This window comes from Hyperoodon ampullatus, assembly GCF_949752795.1.
Source record: "Hyperoodon ampullatus genome assembly, chromosome: 18".
Classification (NCBI taxonomy): domain Eukaryota; kingdom Metazoa; phylum Chordata; class Mammalia; order Artiodactyla; family Ziphiidae; genus Hyperoodon; species Hyperoodon ampullatus.
In genome coordinates, this window is record NC_136931.1 from 43,595,255 (window position 1) to 43,616,578 (window position 21,324).

Here is a 21,324-nt window from a genome sequence, read left to right on the forward strand (position 1 = left end):
CATCCAGAGCCCTAGTGAGCCAGCTGCCCAGGAAGGGGGCAGAAAGCACAGATGTGCTGCAGTCCAAACCCCCAGCCCTTCCAGGGCAGCTGCTCCAGCCAAACCACACCAGGGCCACGGTGTGAGCCGCTGCAACCCCTCCGGATGATGGGACCCTCAATGGTAGATGCTATGGATGGAGAGATGCAAAGAGCTGGGAGACTCTGGCTTCACCCCATTACCCAGGTCCTGCCGGGGATTCAGACCTGCCTGCTACGTCGCCTGGCCCTCACATCCTTTCCCCCAAATCTCCTTGCAACACTGACCCAACTGGCCAAGCACAGCAAGGATCACAGAAGGCCTGGGAGGTCCCTGCTAAAATTAAGACAAAGGAAGGAAACAGGATGCTAATGAAGACAGACATACAAGCCAGGTGTGGGGAGAGCAGCAGGACACCAAGTGCAGAGCATGGCCTTCAGGGCAGCGGCAGCCTGTCCTCTGCCTGCCCAGGGACCAGGGACGCAGCAGCCGGAGCCCAGCGGAACCTCTCCTGCCCCGTCACCCCCAACCAGGCTGACTTGGCATCCTTGGCTTTTTCTTTTCTTTTAAACTTTCCTTCCGGAAATCAGACCTGAACATCCAGGGTGGGAAAACCACAAATCCAACTTCATTTATAAACTTTTCCCCCTGCGTCTCTTTCATGTCCAGGTCCCAGGTGGCGGGGGAGCCCCCAGCCCTCCCTGGCAAGGGGGCCCATCCACATTGACTGGTCTGTGTGTGAACATTCGGCTGCAGGACTGTAAAAGCTCCCTTTACCAAAATCAATTCAAAGACTCAAAACAATCTATTGAAGAGTTTTGCAGCTAGCTTTTAAACCACTTATAAAAGACAACACACAGGAAAAATTAACCCCTGTGGCTCTATTAGGAACACTATAATAAATGTACATTTAAAAGATCTATAAACACATATTTATCTGCAAAATGTTCTTGCATAAAACTGTTATTGAAAAGGCTTTCATTTTATCTTTGTGTTATTGTAATTTTATTGAATTGCTTATTCATTCTTTGATATTGTATTTTAATGGTATTATAAATCTGTTTTATGTCTGATAGGAGCCTCATTGTAAACTGATATAACAGATAATATGGCAATTCACCATAAAAATTCTAAACCAAAAATGCAGATCAGAACGCAAAGAAGCACTTTAATTCATTCTCAGTTTCTTTTCATTTTATTTTTTAATTATTTTTCATGTGCCGGTTGCCATCTGTTGATAAAGAATGGTTGTGAGAAACTCACTGTACAACACAATAGGAACTTTTTGTATAATTCTATTCATAAAAAATGATAACAGTATAAAAGCATTACACTCCTCTAGACTGAGGATCATTAGCAAGTTCATTGTATAAACTGATTTAAATTAGTCACTTTTGGAACAAAATCCTTTTTTGTAAAATATCTTATTTTGGGTAATTTTTAGTATCATGAATAATAGAACAAAAAAACCCCCACTTTCTAAAATGTCTCCTATTATTTTTATCCCTTTATTAAAAACAATGAAAAACAATTAGGATAAAAGATGGTATCAACATGTACAGCAATTATGTCATAAACCCAACTATGGCTCAGAAACTTAGCAGGAAGTTCATTCAATAAAAGTATCTTAACTTGCCATCTCTAAATGATAAAATCTCCATTATCAGAAGGAAGCAATCTGGTCACCACTATTGTGGCAAACACCTAGTCCCCAGAGTGGGGATTTATAGCATCTCTGGTGCCTCCTTGCGGGTCCCTCCCGCAGCTGTGGACGTTCCTACCAGCCTGGTACCAGGGCTGAATGCATCTAATTACTTTCAGCTCAGTCTCTTCTATGGTCGCATGAACCTGATCCTAGGGACCTGAGCAGTTGCTTTTCCTGGGTGAGGAGATCTGTATATACAAGCATGCACCAAAACCGTCCTGTTAAAAGTCACACAATTTGTTCCCCTAAAGAAAAAGAACAAGACTTAGGGAAAGTGTGGCTCATCACCTAACAACGTAGCAACACTACAGAAACAAGCAAGCTATGAATAGCAGCTACCAAGACTGCCCGGCTCTGTGGCAGATCAAAGAATGCTATAAACACAAAGGGCTTCTATCCAAAAAAGACAAAAAATTATTTTTTTAATTCTTTAAGAATTTTGCACATGAGTCGTTTGCAACAAATATTTTAAAGGTTCCCGCTGTAATAAATCCTGTCTTTTTGATACAAAAAAAAATTATTTTAAAGGTTCCACTGGGAATTAAAGATATACCTAAACGTATGAAAATCACTCGGTGAGACACAAGTAAACCACACTGAAGATTTGAAAATGGCTGAAAGCCCAACTAGAGCGGTCAGGTTTACGCAGCCAATCCGGCCTCTTACCCTGAGCTTCTCACCTGAGCCACAGATGAGGCAGCCAGCCCCACGGGAAACCACAGCAGTCACCCGCCAGGTGCTCAAAGCCCCTCCAAGCACTACCAGGTAGAGAAAAAGTTTCTATTGGGAGAACTCTGAAGAGGGAAAAACAGCAACCATGACAACAACAAAATGCTTTTTCTCACCCTCCAAAACACAACCATCTTTGAAACAATGGGCTGACCGAGACTGCGTAGGAGTGAGGAGGCAGGTCGACTCTTAAGATGCTGTCCCCCCCGCCGAGAGTAGTGATGGGCCCTTGGGTTCTTAATTCTTTCCCAAATAATCAGCCAGGAGAGTGATCTCCCTAAACTGAAACCTAATTGTGACAGTGTGGCTGGAAAACCATAGCTTAGAGCTGGAAATGACCTTAAGGATCAGGGAGACCACACCCGGAAACATTTTCTCACCGAAAATTTGATACATACGAAAATTCATGTAATATATATGTAGGTACTAAAGTATAATAACAGAACAAATATCTGCGAACTAGAACCCCATCTGAGAATCCCAACATTACCACCGGGCCTCTCCCATCAGGCAGGTATCCTGGATACAAATGCCTGTTAACCCTCACCCCCAACAATCCCATTTACTTCTGAGCTTTAGAGAAATGGCTGCCAGCCTGTATGAAGTCTTCTTTGATCTGCTTCATCCACTCCTATTGTGTTTCTAAGATCCACCCCTGCTGTTGTATGTGGTTTGGGTTCCTTGGTTTTCACTGCTCTGTAACATTCCACTGTGTGAATACGATTTAACCTTAAAAAAACAATAAAAGATGGGTCAGGCAAAAGATGTCTTTCTGAGAGCTGACACCTGATGTGACAGATCTGCTTTGCACTCTGCCCCCTGCCAGGGATGGGATCTGCAGTTGTTCACATGTTGGGGGCTACATGTTTCCTCACCCGCCCTTCCGGGGAGGGGCATCTGCTCAGGATGACCTGAATAGCTGACCTCTCCTCTGACCTAAGCCTTTGCAGGTTGTTGTAATTAAGATACCACCAGGTGCTGTCCAAAAGACTACACTAATGCCCACCTGGCTGCAGGAAGGGGCGTCTGTAGCGCGCCTAGCTGCAGGGACGCAGGCCAGGAGGCTGACAGCTCCTGACTCTTGGTGCACAGAACTAAGGAATGGTTCAGCTACAGGCCCGGGCGTTCTCAGGTGCTTTGGGTAACATTTTTATCTCTGGTTGCAGGATGTTACTGAGTCCAGAAGCGGTTGAACTCTGGGACCAGTGAAGGAGAAGGTGGAGCTCCTTTCCCCAAGGGCCGTGTTGAGATGGTTAGCAGGCCTTAAGACACACCTTCTAACCAGGCAGCCTCCTGACACATCCTCCAAAGAGGTACGCTTCTGCTTCATGATTTTTAAATTATATAGTTTGGTAAGTGTCAATGTACAGTTGGCCCTCTGTATCCAAGGGTTCGTGGATTCAACCCACCTCAGATTGAAAATACTTGGGGAAAAAAATTTCAGAAAGTTCCAAAAGGCAAAACTTGAATTTGCTGCTCACTGACAAATATTTACATAGCATTTACCTTGTATTAACAACTATTTACATAGCATTTACATTGTATTAGGTATTATAAGTAATCTAAAGATGATTTAGAGTATATGGGAGAATGTCAGTAGGTTATATGCAAATATTATGCAATTGTATACAAGAGACTTAAGCATCAGGATTTTGGTCTCCATGGGGGTCCTGGAACCAATCCCAGAGATACCAAGGGACGACCGTGTCTTACACTTTTCAATCCATTAAGAATGTAGAATGGTGTTGGTGTTGAAGGATGACAGCAATAACATACAAGCAAAATACAGTATTTTATCATTTTCTTTTATAGTTTCCCCCTCCCCCCCAGATCCTTGTATTCTAAGGTAATCCTCTGAACCCCATTCATCATTCCAATGGAGAGATAGGTAGTGATGGTGTTGAAAGGCGAAGGCCCCTGCTTAGGGCCTGACCTGTAGACAGGCAGAGCTGGACACCATGCTGAAAGGCGCCATGCCCTAGCCCCACCGCACAACCTCACAGCATACCCAGACACACCCCCTGGCATCATCATATGGCTCACCACTGAAATGTCCCAAAGATGCCTTTCTAAGTTTGTTGTTTTTTAACTGTCCACCTAGGGAGTAGACAGTTACCTTTATCAAGCTTAACTGGGAGCCTCGGGATCTGCTTGGAACTGCATGGAAACTCACTAGTGCCGGGGTGTGTGTGTAAAACAGACCCCAGTCCAGTAAAATGAAGGGTTCTGACCACAGTCAGGGAGCCAGGTCAACAGCATCCAATGCAATTTATCCTCTCGTTTCCTGGACATCTGCAACGGCAGGCCCAATGTGCACTTTCCCTCTAGGCTGTGTGTGTGCCTGTGTGTGTGTGTGTGTGTGTGTGTGTGTGTGTGTGTGTGTGGCAGAGAGAGAGAGAGAGAGTAGGGGAGAAGGGAAGAAAGAGAGGGTAAAAGAAAGAGGGAGAAAGTTGAGGCTAGGATAAAAAGATGTGAGAGGTACTTAATTTTTAAACAAACGAATAAATGAATGAATGAATAAATGAAGTAAATGAGTAAGGAATGAATGAAATGAATGATTTCGTTACCTTCTGCCCGGCCACAAGGGTCTCTAATACAAGACAGCATCAACATCAGGTCTAAGAGTTAGTGACATACGTCTATTGTTGAAAATTTGGAAAATAAAGAAAGGCATATACAAGAAGAGATAAGAAAAAGGTGACTTCAACTTTGAGGACCGTAATTCTTTTTTCTGTTCTACCAAGTTCATGTGTGTGAGTGTGTTGGGTTTGGCAACCTGCTTTTTTCATGCAACATGGAAGCTGAGAGCTTCTCTCTCACAAGGAAATTGTTTTGGACAAGTCTTCTACTAGTGGGTGCTGAGACAACCCCAAAGGTGACCATCCAGTCCTAGAGCCAAAGGCCAGGTCCTCCTCTCCAACGAGGAGTCTGTGGCCCACCTCAGCCGACCACCACACTGATACCACTCATCCCTCCGTTCCATGGAGTACAGCACAACCATGAGCCTCTGTTGTGCGCATGTGGCAACCTTCACTGTTCAATGGTTTGGAGTGTTTGAAAAAAAAAAAAAATACTGAGTCAATGATGAGCTCCTGTAAATAGGTTTAATTATAAAAAATTGAAGTTATTTCAGACCTCAAGACACATGAGCTCTGCCATTTAAGTAAAAAGACAAAGCATAATTCTGTCAAATGCATATTTTTCTTTTGTACTTTTTTTTCTGGATTTTTGTTGTGGGCTTTTTTTTTTTTTTCACCTCTGCAAGGATTCAGTGTTGAAGAACCCTACAAAGCAGGAGCATTAGATTTATCTCTGCTCTTGGCGATGCACAGTTGGCTCGTGAACTTCACATTAGTAGACCCACGACGAGCACTAAGAAACGTCCAGATCGCGACTACAGGAAGAGCCTGGCTCCTGCCCATCGGACACATGGGGCAGCCCCACTGCAGTTCTTACCCAAAGATGGAAGACCCAGTCCACAATAGCCTTCCCACACTGTCAGCCACCTTGGAAAGGTGTTTCTCCCAAATGGTGGAGGCAGCAGCTGTTGTTCCGACCTTGAACCTACAACACCCCCTCCCCTCTGCAGGGCACCCAAAGATGCTGCAGTGTCTTCCTGGGCGCCCTCTCCATGCACTGCAGTATCCGCCATGGTGAGCACTGTGCCTTCACAGTGGGGACACACAAGGGCCCAGGGAGCAGAAGCCAGGAGGGATAGCACCACCAAACGCAGGAGGAGGAAAACATCTCTGAAGCACACAATTTGAGCCTGGCTCTGGCTGGGCGTCGACTCGCACGGGCCAGCCCCTTAAGTCCCTGCTCACACGCACACGCGCACACACAGGCTGGCCTACTGCAAGCCGCACACAGGATCCAGGCCACTAGGAAGGCAGCCAATGGTGCTTTTAAAGCACTGCTGTTATTTTTTAATTTAGTAGACCTGTGAGGTTTCTATAATTAGAAAGCAACTGTTTGAATTTTTATTTTTAATGTTTACAATTTGATTCTTCAGAGTGAAATCTCCAGTAGGCAAGATCTGGACCAAAATTAATCCTTACAGTTGACTTCAATTGTACCCCTCCCCCTATTACAGACAATGGTGCCAAGACAAGGAAAACTAATATAATTTATTTAAACGCCCTGATTTCTCTGATGCCAACGTAAAATTACAGGGGCTTTAAGTTCAGACACAACTTCTAGAAACTGAAGCTATTCCCGTGCAGCAAATGAGAGCACTTTCCTTCCATCACCTTCCAAACCCGAAGCAGAGGCCTGGTGCCCAGAAAGAAGGGACAACAGCAGGGGCGCCAGGGTGGAGGATCAGGGCTTCTCTGCCTGCCACGTGCTGACCCCTGGGGACAGGGCACTTCCCTGAAATCTGCGCAGACGGCATTCTGCACCAAGCTCCCCACACATCAGGCCCTCTCCCGGCACTGCCACTGCTTCCAAAACAAGAGCCAACCCAACCTGAAGGGTGAGGAGGGATCCTTGCATTATCTAGGCCAAGTCCAGAGGGGAAGACACTTTAAAATGAGAGAATCTCTGGGCACAGTGATTCCATGGAAGCACAATATTTTTTTTTTTTCAATTCCTTGAGTGGAAAGTGAAGAAACTATTTTCATATGAGCATATTTTTCTCCAAGGAACAGTTAGAAAAATGCTGATGCGGTGTCTCAATACATTTTACTACAATGCCATCAATTACATAAAAACACAATTAAGCCACTGTTTCAAAATCCTTAAATATTATTCAGCCAAAACCCAAAAGGACACTTTCAGCGTTCTCTGGTCATTATCTAAGAAGCTGCGTGCTGGAGCCGGCCACCTCCGCCGTACTCTGCAGGAGCTGAACACAGACAAGCCACGGTCACAGCACCTCTCTGTCCTGGCCACTGTGAGCATCCTCAGGTAACGGGGATGCCCGTGGAGCAGGCCTCCACAGTCCAAACACAGAGCCAAGTTTTAAATCATTCACCGTCTCTGTCTGTGGGATTCAGCCAGGAAATGACCATGTGAACTTGGGCTGGTCCCTTTCCAATTCTGGGCCTCAGTTTTCCCATCCGTCAAATGAGGCTGTCAGTCCAGCTGAATCTAAAGGCCTCTGATCCTAGGAACTTAACACCTATTTTCTGTCATCCAGAGATGTAAAGTAAAAAGGCAGAAAAAGGCCGAGATGACCATGGGGATTCATACACTTTCACATCCATATCCTATTTTAGACCCACAGAGACAGGCTGGGGCCCTGATAAGCAAGGTGGGGGGGGGGTGGTTTGCAGACTGTGGATCTGTACTACCTAAGCTCTGACAGCCAGTCCACGTCAGGAGCTCACTCCCACGTTGCTGTGGGAAGGAAAATGCGTGCAATCTTTTAGAAGAACAATTTGGATATATACCATTTTGTTAGCTGAACAAAACCCTTTCAAGCTAACATTTCCACTGTATCCCACAAAGATGTAAGTGGAAGGATATTACTGTATGAAGATGTATGAACTATGTTCACTGTGGCACTGTCTGCAGAAGACCAGACTAGAAACAGAGGAGAGTCCTTCCAGAGGGAAACGTGTTCATTGGAGTAAGAGGCCCCCCGCTGAAAAGCATGGGGTAGCTCTATATAAATAACATCGTATGTAAGAATATAAGAACATAACATGATATAAGATGTCACTGAGATATATATTTTGCCACCATTTTATTCTGAAAACTGTAATACATACAGGAAAATTTAAAGAATCTTACCTGTAAACCCACCTACGGCCTAGATTCTACCTTTCACATTTTACTTGACTTGCTTTATCATATATGTGTCTATCCATCCATCCACATATCTTTATATCTGGGTGCAAATGAAAGCAAATTATAGGTGTCTAAGATGTATTTTTCACTGCAAATGGAAAGCTGCAAGTGTATATGCAGTGTATATGTGTATTTATGATTTTAAATATCTGGAAGAACATACACAAACTGGTAGCAGTGCTTGCCCCCAGGGAGGGGAACTCTCTTTTAATTGTGTGCCCTTTGGTTCTCTTGGATTTTGTATTATGTGCACTGTCGCTTTTTTAATTAAAAAAATTTTTTTAAATGCATTTAGTTTCACGAGGGGAAGCTACTGTCAAGTTTTTCAGGGCTCTACAGCCTCTTCAGAGTAGCCCTGCACACACAGAAGCCTGGTGCGTGAGTGTGCATGTGTGTATGCACATGCATGTGTGTATGCACATGCATGTGTGCGTGCATGCCGGATGCTGTGAACCTTCAGAGGGAGGATCATGCTTGCTTCTCGTGATGTATCACTCTAGGTCACTTTCTCATGGAACTGAAATCTCGAGGTGTGGGGCAAGGAGACTCATTATTTAACGTCCAAGTAAGCAGCTGTAAAAGGCAGCGTGTTTGTTGCTGTTAAAGAGAACGGAGCACATGGAACACATTAAGGACGGGCAGCCTCTCTGTGGAAGGTTAGCCGTGTACTCCGATGCCCGTGTCTCAGGCTCTCTTACTGTAAACATCTGTGCAACTTCAAATAAATATCCTCCCAGCACATCACGCAGCCTTGAGTTCCAATGGAAACCCTGTGCGATAAGGACCAGTGTGCATGGGCCAGGGAAACATAAAACTCCAGGAAGAAGTGTAGCCCCGTGTTAAGAACACTGGAAGAGGTGTCTGAAGGGGAGTGACCAGTCCAGAATGGGAGTCCTTACAGCACTCAGTTAGACTGCTGAAAGGCATCGGTTTTCTGTTTCTTAAAAGAAATGGCCAATGAGTAAGAAGCCAGAAGAAAAAATATATAATTATTATGCTCACGGTGAATAGTGTTGTAGGTCAAACATTCAAAGAAAAAAAATATTCCACAGCAACGGCTGATGTGTTCATATAATTCCTGCTTTCCTAAGATCTGAAACTTGAGGTTCCAGACTTTCAGCCTCTGGGTTATGGATGCATGTTTGCCCAACAGCAGTGGGTTTTCATATAGTATGAAAAGTGAGTATATATAGTATGAGAGTTTTAAACTCTCCTCATTTGAGAAATAGTAATATCAAAAATTGAGACCACTGAAAATGATGAGTTATATCAACATGTCAGGCTAGACACCTGAAATCCTTACTTTCCTACACATGAAAAGGATTTAGTAGCTAATGAGAGGGAAAGAAACATAAATTGTTAGCATTCCGCTTATTCTGTTTGAAAACATGCATGAAGCTAGTTTTTTAAAAAATCCCTCTGGAAAGAATAAGACTATGAAACACTGATTTCAACCAGCTTATACACATATGTACTAGACATATACAAACATACACATGCACCTATATACATATATAAGCACACACAATATATAGGTAATTGAGCTGCACCTTTTACTTAAAGACAATAGTATCCAGGCAATCTATATCTTATCACATACCTAAAAAAACTCCTACAAGTTACCTAAACTTCAAAATTCAATACACAAAATGAAACTAATTACATTGGGGGAAAAAAAGAAATGAGAAAATGGACTGCTATATTCTCTTATTTATTTAATGTTCTTCTTTTCTAGGGTTTATTTGGACAGTGTCTCCAGCTGCATCTGCAAACCAATACATCTGCTGTCAGATCACTAAGGCATTTGACAACATCATTTTAGAACCTTTAGTGACTGAGATATCAATAATTAAATGCATTCAGTTCACACTTTGTTCTTGTGGATACCAGCTATTTATCTCTGTCCTCTGAAGAAGCTAATGGTATAATGGGCAAAACATCAAGAATAATTAAGAAAAACGTTGCTACCAACTCCATCAGAAGAAACAGAACTTTTACCCAGGACCCCAGCTAGAATTCATTGCTACAAGATTCACCTCGTACCGAACACATCTTGCTGAAAAGTGAAATGCTCAACTCAACAAGCAGGTAACTCACGCAGTTTACACCTCAGAGAAAGACCACCTGGCAACCTTGAGTTGTTCCTCAGAGTGTATGTGCTGGAAAGGCCTGGATTGTGTAAATACCGTCAGCTATGAAACAGAGTCGGGGCTGCCAGCCACATCAGCGCCCCTGCCAGGGTTAGGGTTAAGGTTAGGGTTAGGGCGAGGGCAGGTAGATCCCAGCCTGCAGAAACTCACCTCCCAGTACAGCCGACAATGCTTCAGGCTGGTTTGCATAATCAGGTGGTACTAAAACAGAAATTCTGAGAATATCTTCTTTAAGAAATGGCCAGTTAAATCATAAACAACAGGTCCATATTTCTTTAGCAGAAAATGTCTTTCATATCCCACAACAAATAAAAAGGGAGACATTTTTTTTTTTCTCTTTAAGTAAGGGTCAGGCCTACCTGGTACGTAAGTCTTGAAATAGGAGATTCTATTTTAAATCAGGAACAATGAATTACAATACCATAGCCATACTGCAGATATTGTAATTTAAAAATAAAGAATTATCTGGAACCAGAGCAAGAGGAGACAGCTTTGAAGAGGGAGCCTCTCAGATAAGCAGTGTCACGTATTTGCATATCCTTTCAAAAATCTCTGTTTTAGTTGTTACCTAAATGCAAGTAGTTTCCTGCCACTGCTCACTGTGTGACCTGCTGGTCAGCTTCCCAACAACAGAGGTCACAGCAGCTCCCCTGATGTCCACCTGTAAACTTCAAAGAGCCACAATGACAGAAGTACATGTTCCTGTTTCATCATTCAATTATACCAGACGCCCAATCTTTGTGGGAGAATTTACTGCACTGAAAATGGATATCTTGTTATTAATGACAAAGGTATGGAAAACATGGAATTGAAATAAGTGATCCAAACTTAGGGGGGAAGAAATGTTACAGGAACTGCTCTGTCAACCCTAATTGTGTAATTACTTCTTGGCTTGGTCACCTAAGCTCGGAGCAAGAAATAAGAGACAATGGTAATTTCTTACTGCTGAAATGAAGGTGTCAAGCTGTCTTGTGTGTTCTGTGTAAGCAGAGCTAAAGTTTACATTTATATCATGTGACCACAATTACAATCTTCCCGAGCACAGCAAGGAATGAGTGGTAGAAGGTCCCCTCACAACAGGTACACGGAAGTTTGTCTGCACAAACGTTTACTTAATTTAGCCACAGTTCAGGCATATCTGCCTTTGGTCACTGTCTCAGCCCCCAATTCGCACCAGTGAAATTGGTTAACTGCTCCTGACAGCTTGTATACTAATAACAATAAAATCATCTTTAAAAAAACATGATAATAGATTGGCTACTAATAATAACTAACCACTAGATGGCTTTAGATTTTTCACCTCTGAATATCTGAAAGTGAATTATCTGTGGTGTTGGGGTTGTCTGTTTACCTCAGTTAAAGGCTGGGTGTCAAGGCTGAAGTCTGGGGCAGGCCCCGGAGACAGTGCCTGGGGGGCGTGAGCATTTGGGGTGGGTGGGCTGCAGCACCACCCCACCGTATGGCCCCACAGCCCCCTGATAGGGAATTCATCACAGGGGCACACAATCCTTGCTTCAGTCCCAACAGCCTCCGGTCAGCTAAGTACAAGGACCACGTGCCAAAAATGATTTTTTTCACGCCAAGTACGAACCCCTCATTCTAATGGAAAAAAAAAAAAAGAGAGAGAGAGAGAGCAGAGACACAACTAGGAAGAGGAAAAAAAATGAAATTCCATTATAACTGGCTTCCTCAAGCCCCAGCCTAGGATGTGAGTAATCACAAAAACTGTAATATCAGCTTTTTATGTTTTCCTTACACTGGGTTCCTCCTTTATTTCCTTTCAAAGAGGGTCAAGATCTTTTTCTTTCTTTTTTTTTTTTTTTTAATTCATAAAAGCTGCTTTGTGATCACTGAAAGGTTAGTTTCTCTCTGTAACAGCTCTGCCTATCACGACAGTTGTAAATTTGGGGGCAAAAAAGAAAACTCTCACAAAAATCTCTCAGCAGCTGCCCTGAGTAGACTTCAAACCCTCTCCTGCCTCTCCCGCGGGTCTTCAGGAAACCTCTAAGGGACACGGGTGGCTCTAGGAGAGCTGGCTGGCACCCTGAACCAGGAGCTGCAGGCGGAGGCCTAGCCTGCCCACTCCCCATGACCGCCACGTGGGCAGCAGGGAGAGGCCCGCGAGCCTCAGCACCCTGGCCTGACCTCTGCCCTGGCACAGGACAGCCCCTTCCCACCAGCGGCATCCAAACCTGACTTCTCCCGTTCCATTTTCTCCTCTCCACCACCTCCCACCCTAACGAGTGACAGGGGTGGGGAGAAAAAAACAAATGTAGGTTGCCGACATGCTGTATGGTCCACATCCCTTTGGATTCGAAACATCAATGAGCTTTTTAACAAGTAGCCAAGTTCCATTTAAAATTAGAATTTTAAAAAAAGGCTTGAACTCCTATCTCCTCTTGGTCATGAAGCAGCCCAGGCAGGAGGATGATCATGGACACAGATGGAGATGCTCAGAAATATGTCTTCCCAGTAGCTCCTGCTGGCAGGGATGCAGCTCTGTCTAGAGAAGGTGGCCAGTGCCCCAGGGCATGGGACACCCAGCATCCTCATGCCCCCTCATTGCCCCCACACCAAGGGATGGGCACGTCCCCAACCACCAGTGGTTGGAGGACAGTGGGAAAGGCAGCGCCTGCCCGGCTCATTGCAGGTGGATGTGGGCCCCCTGAAATCTCCCTCTACCTTGGAACTGCACTACCCAACAGCAGAGGTGAGAACCCACCAAAAAAAGCCGCTCCCCCTCCCTTCTCAGGCTCCAGGGGAGAAACAATAACACGTCCCTGCCCTAGAGAGACTCTTCAGCTAAACCAAAGCATCCGAGAAGCAGGGCTCCCGCAGGAAATTTGCACAGAGAGATGCCCAGCCTTCATGAGCTCGCCTGGACTGGAACTTCAGGAAACATGTCTGTTAGAACATGTCCAGAATAATTCTTTGGTGCATTGACGAATTAAAAGGGTACATTAATTTTCTCTCATAGTGTGCAATAGCTTATTTATCGCTTTTGTCTTTGTCACGGATATTTCGTGTCTGCCGTGAATTGTTTTTAAAAATTCATCTGCATTTATACAAGCACCCAAACAATCACAGCGATCCTAATTCCCAGGGGACCTGGCTACAGACATGCCATGAAACTTCCTAACTGCCGCTCTACTCTGCTCGCCGCGCTCTGCCGTAACGCAGGGAGCTGAAACCCTCTGGTAAAGATGCATTTTCTGGAAATGCCATGGATACACTGGGAGAGGAAACTGCAGACAGTTGCAGGAAACCAGGCCAGCACTGCATTGGCTGTCTCACTGTGGCCAAGCACCCTAGTACTGTGTGTCCACCAATTGCCACCTACTGGAGTGTCTGTGCTATCCGGTCAAGGCGTGACAGTCTATTGATTTTAATAGCACGTTCATTTTTCTATTTCCACACCAGGGCACGCTGCACCTCCACGGGAGGGGAGGCTGTTTCTGGGCAGAGTGGCTGAGTCCCTGCCATGCCTGCTTCCCCATCTGCAAAGACGCCACCTCCCTAGTGCAGTTTCTTCTGGGTCGGGGCGACCACGAGGCAGAGATGAAGCACGCGAGCTCCATACAACCAAGGGCATCCCCTTCTCACCCTCTCACTTTTCGCACCGTAGCTGGGTCTCCAAGATGCATGCTTCCATTCACGAAAATGCACACAGTTGCTGCTGGAGGGCCCAATTATGCTTCCTGAAAGACCCTTTGTCGTGTGCTAACACCACAGTCTAACCACTGGCTCAACCCCCATTCCTTTGGTTGTCAATTGAGGTGGTGTGTTCCGTGCCTCCTGACAATATAATCATCATAAACTTTATTATTACATCTGGAATTTCATGATATGCTCGGTAATTGATGACAGAGGCACAACCCAGAATGCTGCTCCCACAAGCTCTAGCACAGTTCCAGTAACCTAACTGCTTAATACTCCTGGAATGTATAAACAATGTTAACTGCTGCATTCCCCGCACTGACATGGCAGGAGGAAGCCACCGACCGAGCTAGTGGGATCTGAGGGCAGGAGAGGGTTTTTCACTTACCGAGGAAAATGTCCTAGTGGGATGTGAACTGAGATCACGCTTTTGGGGGCCGATGAGGACAGATGACCCGTAATGAGATGTGATTTGGGGCTGACACACCGAGGTTATCAGCTGGATTTGGGAACTGAGATCAATAAAGAAGTTTGCATGAAGCCATCATCCGTCAATACTCATTCTCAGGTTGGCGGGGGCTCCAGTTTCGAGGGTGATGGTGACTGGGATTATGAAAAAGCGCCACAGCTCACTATTTCTAATTTCATGGACACCAAAACACGAATGGCAGGTAAAGCAGAGAAAACGCCATCATGGGCCAGGATTGCAATTGGATTGGATAACACACTTATCTAATAGGAGAAAAGACAGGCAGGGGTGAAGGTCACGCTCAAGGGTCCCTGAGAACTGGGCTTACAGATAAGGCTTCCACTCCCACCCAGAGACAGCTAAGAGCACTCAGCTGCCCCCAGTGCCGCCTGGCATCAGGAGGATGCGACCATGGGCAGGGGCGTCCACAGCTGCTCAAGCCAGGAGGGGTGCAAGGGGTGGAGTCTGGAGGGGGAAGCAGGCCCCCGGTCCTGCACCAACACACCTCATGGCTCCCCCTCCCTCTGTATCATCTTTAACCAAAATAGTCTATTTAACCAGCAAATCCTCAGCCAAACTCCCGGCATGCAGAGTGTGCCATCTCTCCAGGCCAATCCACTTGAAATCACCAAATGCATACCATCAAACATTCTGTTTGCAAAAAAACAAACAAACAAAAAACAACTTTGCTGATTCCTCCCAACTTGAGCTCACAGGCCAGAGCGATGGGCTCCAAGGAGCCCGGAGCAGACTGTGTGTCCCGGCATCGGGACCACCTGTGACTAGCCAGGCTCCCTTTAACCTTGGCCAGTGAGTTCCCGTTAAAAATGGCGCCGCCATCCACTTAAGCCAGGTTCCCGCACGAAAGCTAATAAGTACGTGTTTGTTGAACTGAAAAATCATTACCACAGAACACGTCAAGTAATGAAAGATGTTTTCCTTGGAGAAATGTTAAATACTTCACTTCTTTCACAAGGAATGAGTACATGTGTTTCCAAATAATACTTTTCTCTCTCCCCACCCACACTTCAGCAGAAAGTCTGAAGCTCCTGGACCCAATTTGAACAAGCTCATGTGGCAGGGCTCTCAGAACCAAGAGCATGCTGTTATGTTATTTATGTTCCTTTGCCCAGCTAACTATGTGTTTGTTCTATTCCTTATTCACCTAACCATCTCGGTAGGAACCTCAGGCACGTAGCCGAGTGTCCGTGCTGCCTTACTATTTTATACAGAAAAGCAAGAGAAAATACCACCACCACTGCCTCATAGATTACCCCGCCGTGGTCTTCGCTAACTAATATATATGAAAGAGCCGTTTCACTCCAGGCCCAGAGCAAAAACAAAGGCAGGAAATGGAATGCCAAGAAAGGGAATATTTCGCCGCAGGAAAACCCCTGGGAACCCCATCTTCTCTCCTAAATAGGAATCCTCGCCCCCTTTTAAAAGCTCTTCCTCGAGCAGATTAGTAACGACTGCATCTTACTTAGGCTGTTCCAAGGTCTTTTAAGTGTTTCAAAATGTCTTTTACCTACAGGGAGTCCCACTGGGTAAGTTGTGCTTTCTTTCTGTGGGTGGCATCCAAGCCTGCTTTGGGTCTAAGGCAGCTGAGCTGGGAAAACCCAAAATGACTTCTAGGTAACCTTGTCTCGTGGAACTGAGAGGAAAATGCCTATCATTTAGAAGAACACTCAAATATCAAGTTGGCGTGGGGGTTAATGCAGTCCTGGGTTTTCTCACTGTCACAATGACTTTGAACAGGGTACTCTATCCTGGCACACCCTTGCGACACAAGAGACCCGTGTCTGTTCCCCCTCCCTTGTCAAGGGGAGACGCTGAAATTCTGGTCAAAATGGACACTCACAAAACCAAAGCCTCTAAAGAGTAAGCAACCCACCCTTCCCTTGGGCCCCCTCTGTCTCTCATTTATTTTGTGCATCATTTAAACAGATGCCAGGGGTTACTGGAAACGACATTAGATCCCAGCCACAGCTCCAGAAAAAGAGACCTGCACCAACTTCGCCACACTTGAAGACTTTCCCTTTTTCCCCTGGGTTTTGTTTCCCTTTTTTATGGGGACGCAAATTTCAATCTGATTTCACCAGCACTAAAGGCTGATACTTTTTATCTGTGAATTCACAAAGCTACCATAAGTGACTCGCACAGAACTCTCTTCCTTTGCCCTTCCCTGATGAGCCACCACATTCTGGAATTGCTCTGGCTGACATTAGGCAACGTGTTTTCTCAGCAGTTACTTGGAAAGGGGAGATGGCGACTACAAGAATTTCTCTTCAAGCGCCAAAAGGAACTACCCCCCACTGCCCATCTCCAAACAGCCAGAGCTCATGGGTGACAGGAAGGCCTCTTGACTCCCTGAACTCCATAAGCTACCTAACTGAAGCTCTCCAGCCCGAGCTAGGCATCTTCTGGCATCGCTGGCTCTCCAACGGCACGGCCCTTGTAGGTCAAGGGCAGGCATTACCCAAGAAAATGTTGAACTTCAAGGGACAACCGCTACGTGGTCAGGAAACTCCCAGCTTTACTCAAAAGCTCAGAAGGCCACCAGGGGATAGCAGCTCAAGGACTCAAGCAGAAACTTGAAGTCAAAGGCATCCATCTCCTGGAGGTCAAGTTCTGTACAAGAACGCTCCTCCAGCCACCTGAACAGGTGACAGACACGTCTCTGAGGGCCTCCAGCAAGCCAGGCGGATGCTTTTTTCTAATCTGAATATTTCTTTCTTTCTCTCTCTCTCACCAAAAGGCCAGAGTGGTGGTTTTGTCACCCCTAGTGGGCTCCCAGTGTACCAAGGGAGAAGGTGGACATCACACCATGAGGGATAGCCCCTGGGGACTCCCATGTGATGCTTGGCAACCCATCCCCAGGGCTTCTGTGCATGGGGAGCTGAGGGATGGAGTTCTTGATCTGCTACACCCTGAAAACGGTGTCCAACTAAAAAAAGTGTGACTTTCTTCCTTCTCAGGAATTCTAATATTCAAAGCCTTTTTTCCTCCTGCTAATTTTAGAAGTCCTGCTATTCTTTGGGAGGAGAATGGTGTGAAAATCAAGCATAGTATCCAAAAATAAAAGAGTAGATCTGTTTCAGGGCGTGCAGCATATTTCACTGAAAAGCAACTCCAGATATGCCACTTTCTATTGAGTCTTTAATACATTTTCCAATTTCTCCAGAATATTTTAGCTGCAGAAAAGGCAAGGATGAACTTCCTAATCTATGAATATTTTTGTGACTGAAATGGGCACCCAAAATTATTTCTGGATTGTAAGTGGGGATCTTTTCAGAATGTGATGCCAGGTGATCACTGAGGATGTGAGTCACTGGTATGCTTCCTGGGGCCACACCAAGATGGATTACAAGTTTCCTTTCGGGACCTAGAGCATGTTCCATTTAGAGCATGTTCCCAGGCAGGTGAAATGATACAGTGCTCTCTCCATGGACCCTGAAGGTGGACTTCATGGCATGCTTTGCAAGTCTCCCATCTTCACTAAAAAAAAAAAAAAAAAAAAAAAAAAAATTCTTGTGATCTAAGGAATTCACTTTTTCTAGACCCCCTGGGACTGTGGACTGGCGTGTGGTCCAGGTTTGCGGGCTCCACTCCTGTTTCTCAGGTCTGAAGCTCTCCTGAATGGCCCAGCGTGACGGCTAGGGAAGCTTAGAGGAAGGATGCTGGGAGGCTACCTGAAGACCCCAGCCATGCCCCCTCCAGCCAGGGAAGCCAGAGATTTGTGACAGAAAGTTAGAACTCTGTGTCAAGCCCTTCATGCAAACAATAAATATTACTTCTGCCCATAATCGGACTTTTCTCCAGCATCGTCTTTGAATGTTGAACCTTTTTCAATTAATTAAAAACTATGCACTGTAGAGTGCATATTTTATCAGCCCTCAGCTGCTTAAGTGTCTAGAAAAGACCAGGCAGTTTTTCTTTCTTTCCTTTTTTTTTTTTTTTTTTTTTCTAGGCAACCCAGAGCAAGTACTTGCAAGGGTCATATCTTTTTAATTATCTTTTCTCTCTTTGATTAATTATTCCGTCTGACAATAGCGTGTTTCTAATGCTATTCACCTGCCTTTGATGATTGACAACTTTTCTGTCTGATTCAGAGCAAACAGCTGCTGCCACAATCTCCTAGCAACCCGGGTGTGATGGATGAGCCCCCAAGATGGATGGCTGCAATAAATCATGTCTCCAGCCATAAAACTGAGAAAAGGGGATAAGAAGAGAAGCGAACAAAAAACAAAACAAGGTTTCTTCCCATGAGTGCACTCAGTTCCTTACCAATTACACCTGAAATGGACTTTGCACCTATTAATAGCAAAGTTTTCCTAATCAGTAAAAATGGGATGATGCATTTGTATCCAAGGTGTTTACAATTGTTCCTGCAAATTGGCACTTGTACTCCAATTACCTCCAACACTGCCCAAGTGCAAGGGCAGAGGATCAAAGTTTTGCTTTCTTCCTTGAAGTCTCGGCAAGAAACAATATCATCTTTCTGTTGTCAGATGTGATTCCAGGCACCAACAAAGGATATAAATCTGATTCTACCCGATTTTTGGCAGCAGCTGGACAACACCAGAAGTGAATCCTAAGTCAGGCTGTGCACAGTGTCAGGCTGCTAATAAAGTTATTTCAAAATAAACAGACACACACACACACACACACACACACACAAAGTTGCATGGAGTTGGTGAGTGAATACGCCACGTTCCCATTTGTTTCCCGTTCACGGGAGATACAGGCTTTTTACACGTCAGGGAAAAGTTTGTCCAAGAAAGCAGCAAGATACGAACGTTCAGCCTTTCCACAAATTCTCGATTCTCATTTCTTTAGATAAAAAACGACCCCGTTCTAACTTTCTGCCCCATCATTTTTTTAAATTAATGTCCACACGGAAAGTTATACAAGAAGCCCTAAATTTAATTAGCGGACCCAAATAAAGTCACATATTTAATAGAATGCCTGACAATTAAATTTGCACTATCGGGGCTCTCCTAGTGGAGGAGACGGAGCAGGGAGGCCAGCAGTTTCTGTTTCCCTTTTTCCACCGGGGAAACCGGCGGCAGGCCTCTAAAGCAGGAGGGGGAAAGGCCGCTTTACTGATGCTTCCCAGCAGCTGGGGGCCCGGTCAGTGAGCCAGCCTGCGTCCCTACGTCCTTCCAGTAGGTGGGGGTGTCCCAGAGCAGAGCTCAGGGTGCAAAAGAACCAGAAGTGATTAGCCGGCGGGGCCTGGAAACAGCTGTCCACATCAGTCCTGGCAGGGGTCTGCGGGGGCCTGCGGAGGCGGACCGAGTGCAGACACAAAATGGGGGGAGGCTGCTGGGAGCAGGGACAGGGTTAGATCATTTTTTAACTGAAATATTCCTGGGACGTGGAAGTCTATGTTTCTTCATTCTCGCACTGCTAACCAAGCCAACCGGTATTATTATTATTTTTTGAATAGTCTAAGCTTTGCAGATACAGATTTTTTTTTTTTAAGCATGTCACAGAGTTTAAAAAAATCAGACAAGGGTCCTGGCTTCGGCAAGTACAGCTCTGTTTATATTTTAATGTTTCGTACGTGACTGCCTCTGTTGGGGAAGAGAGAGAGAGAGAGAGAGAGAGAGAGAGAGGGAGGGAGAGAGGGAGAGAGAGAGAAGTTGCCTGTTAGCTTTAGTGTAAATCACAGATACTTCATTTTTCCTTGTGTCCTTGGAAATTATTCAAAATTAAACCATCCCTCCTTTATGGGAGGTGGTGTCTTCTGTATTGTAAATGGGAGGGGCTGTGTCTGGTCAGCAGCAATGATAATTCAAGGCCAATCGATGGAAACACACACGCGTGCACACACACACACACACACACAGGCCCCTACCCTGCCCCGGCTCTTCCAACTCTCAAGTTACAGGTTTACACGGCAAGTCTAAATAATATTCAAAATGATAAATGGCACCCTAAGCCCAGGATTCACCATCAATCTTTTTTTAAGGAACATCCATCTTCAATAACGCATGTCTGAATCATGTGAAGCCAGGAGCCCTGAGCTTCATTTCTACCACCCCTCACTAGCCAGGGAGGCTGAATGATACCTGTCAGCCCTGCTTGGTCTTCTTCTTCTTTTTTTTTTTTCCCTTGATGACTAAAGGGGGGGGAAATAAAAGAAGGAAAAACAGAGAAAAGGAATGTGGGGGGGGGAGGTGAGAAGAGCGTCAGAGGCTGAGCTGCGTGGCTCAGCAGACAATATGAAAGAACATAACCTCGTCCGTGCCTCTGCCAATCTCGTGCCCGCCCCGCCACACGCCCAGCCATCCATACGAAGCAGGCTCTCCTCCCTTCGCCCCTGAGTCTCCTCTCTCCTCTCTCCTCCCTCTCGCCAAATCAGCAGTGCTCTCTCTGCAAGCCAGCCGTACTGTGTACAGTGGGAGGAGGAGGACGACGAGGCAGCATCACATGGACCGGGGGCTTCCCCTCCCCTCCCCGTGTCTGGCTGGGGCCCATATGATAAATGACATATGTCATTCTGTCAGGAGGGAAGGGTGGGTCAGTGATGTATGACTCCGCTGAAAAGGAAATCGACTCTTTGGCATGGCGCAGCTCTTCACCGGGATCTAGTTTCAGAACTCTGAAATGAATTCTCCGACGTTTCAAGTGCATACTTAGGGCAGGCTGATGGGAGGCCTGGGGAAATCACACTTTTATCCTCCCCCTGCCCTTCTGATGGCAAGGGAGGGGAAAAAAAAAAAAAACAACACGGCTCTGCCACTGGATACCTGCAAAAGGCCACACGCGTGTCAAAGTCCCCAGCAGTCACACACCAC

At 45.5% G+C, this 21,324-nt stretch overlaps 1 protein-coding gene across 1 annotated transcript in view; it reads right to left on the reverse strand.

Moving 5' to 3' along the window:
* TSHZ3 (teashirt zinc finger homeobox 3) overlaps positions 1-21,324 on the reverse strand; it is a gene marked incomplete at both ends in the record, with an annotated part of 67,612 nt that overhangs the window by 36,923 nt on the left and 9,365 nt on the right. The window lies entirely within an intron of this gene.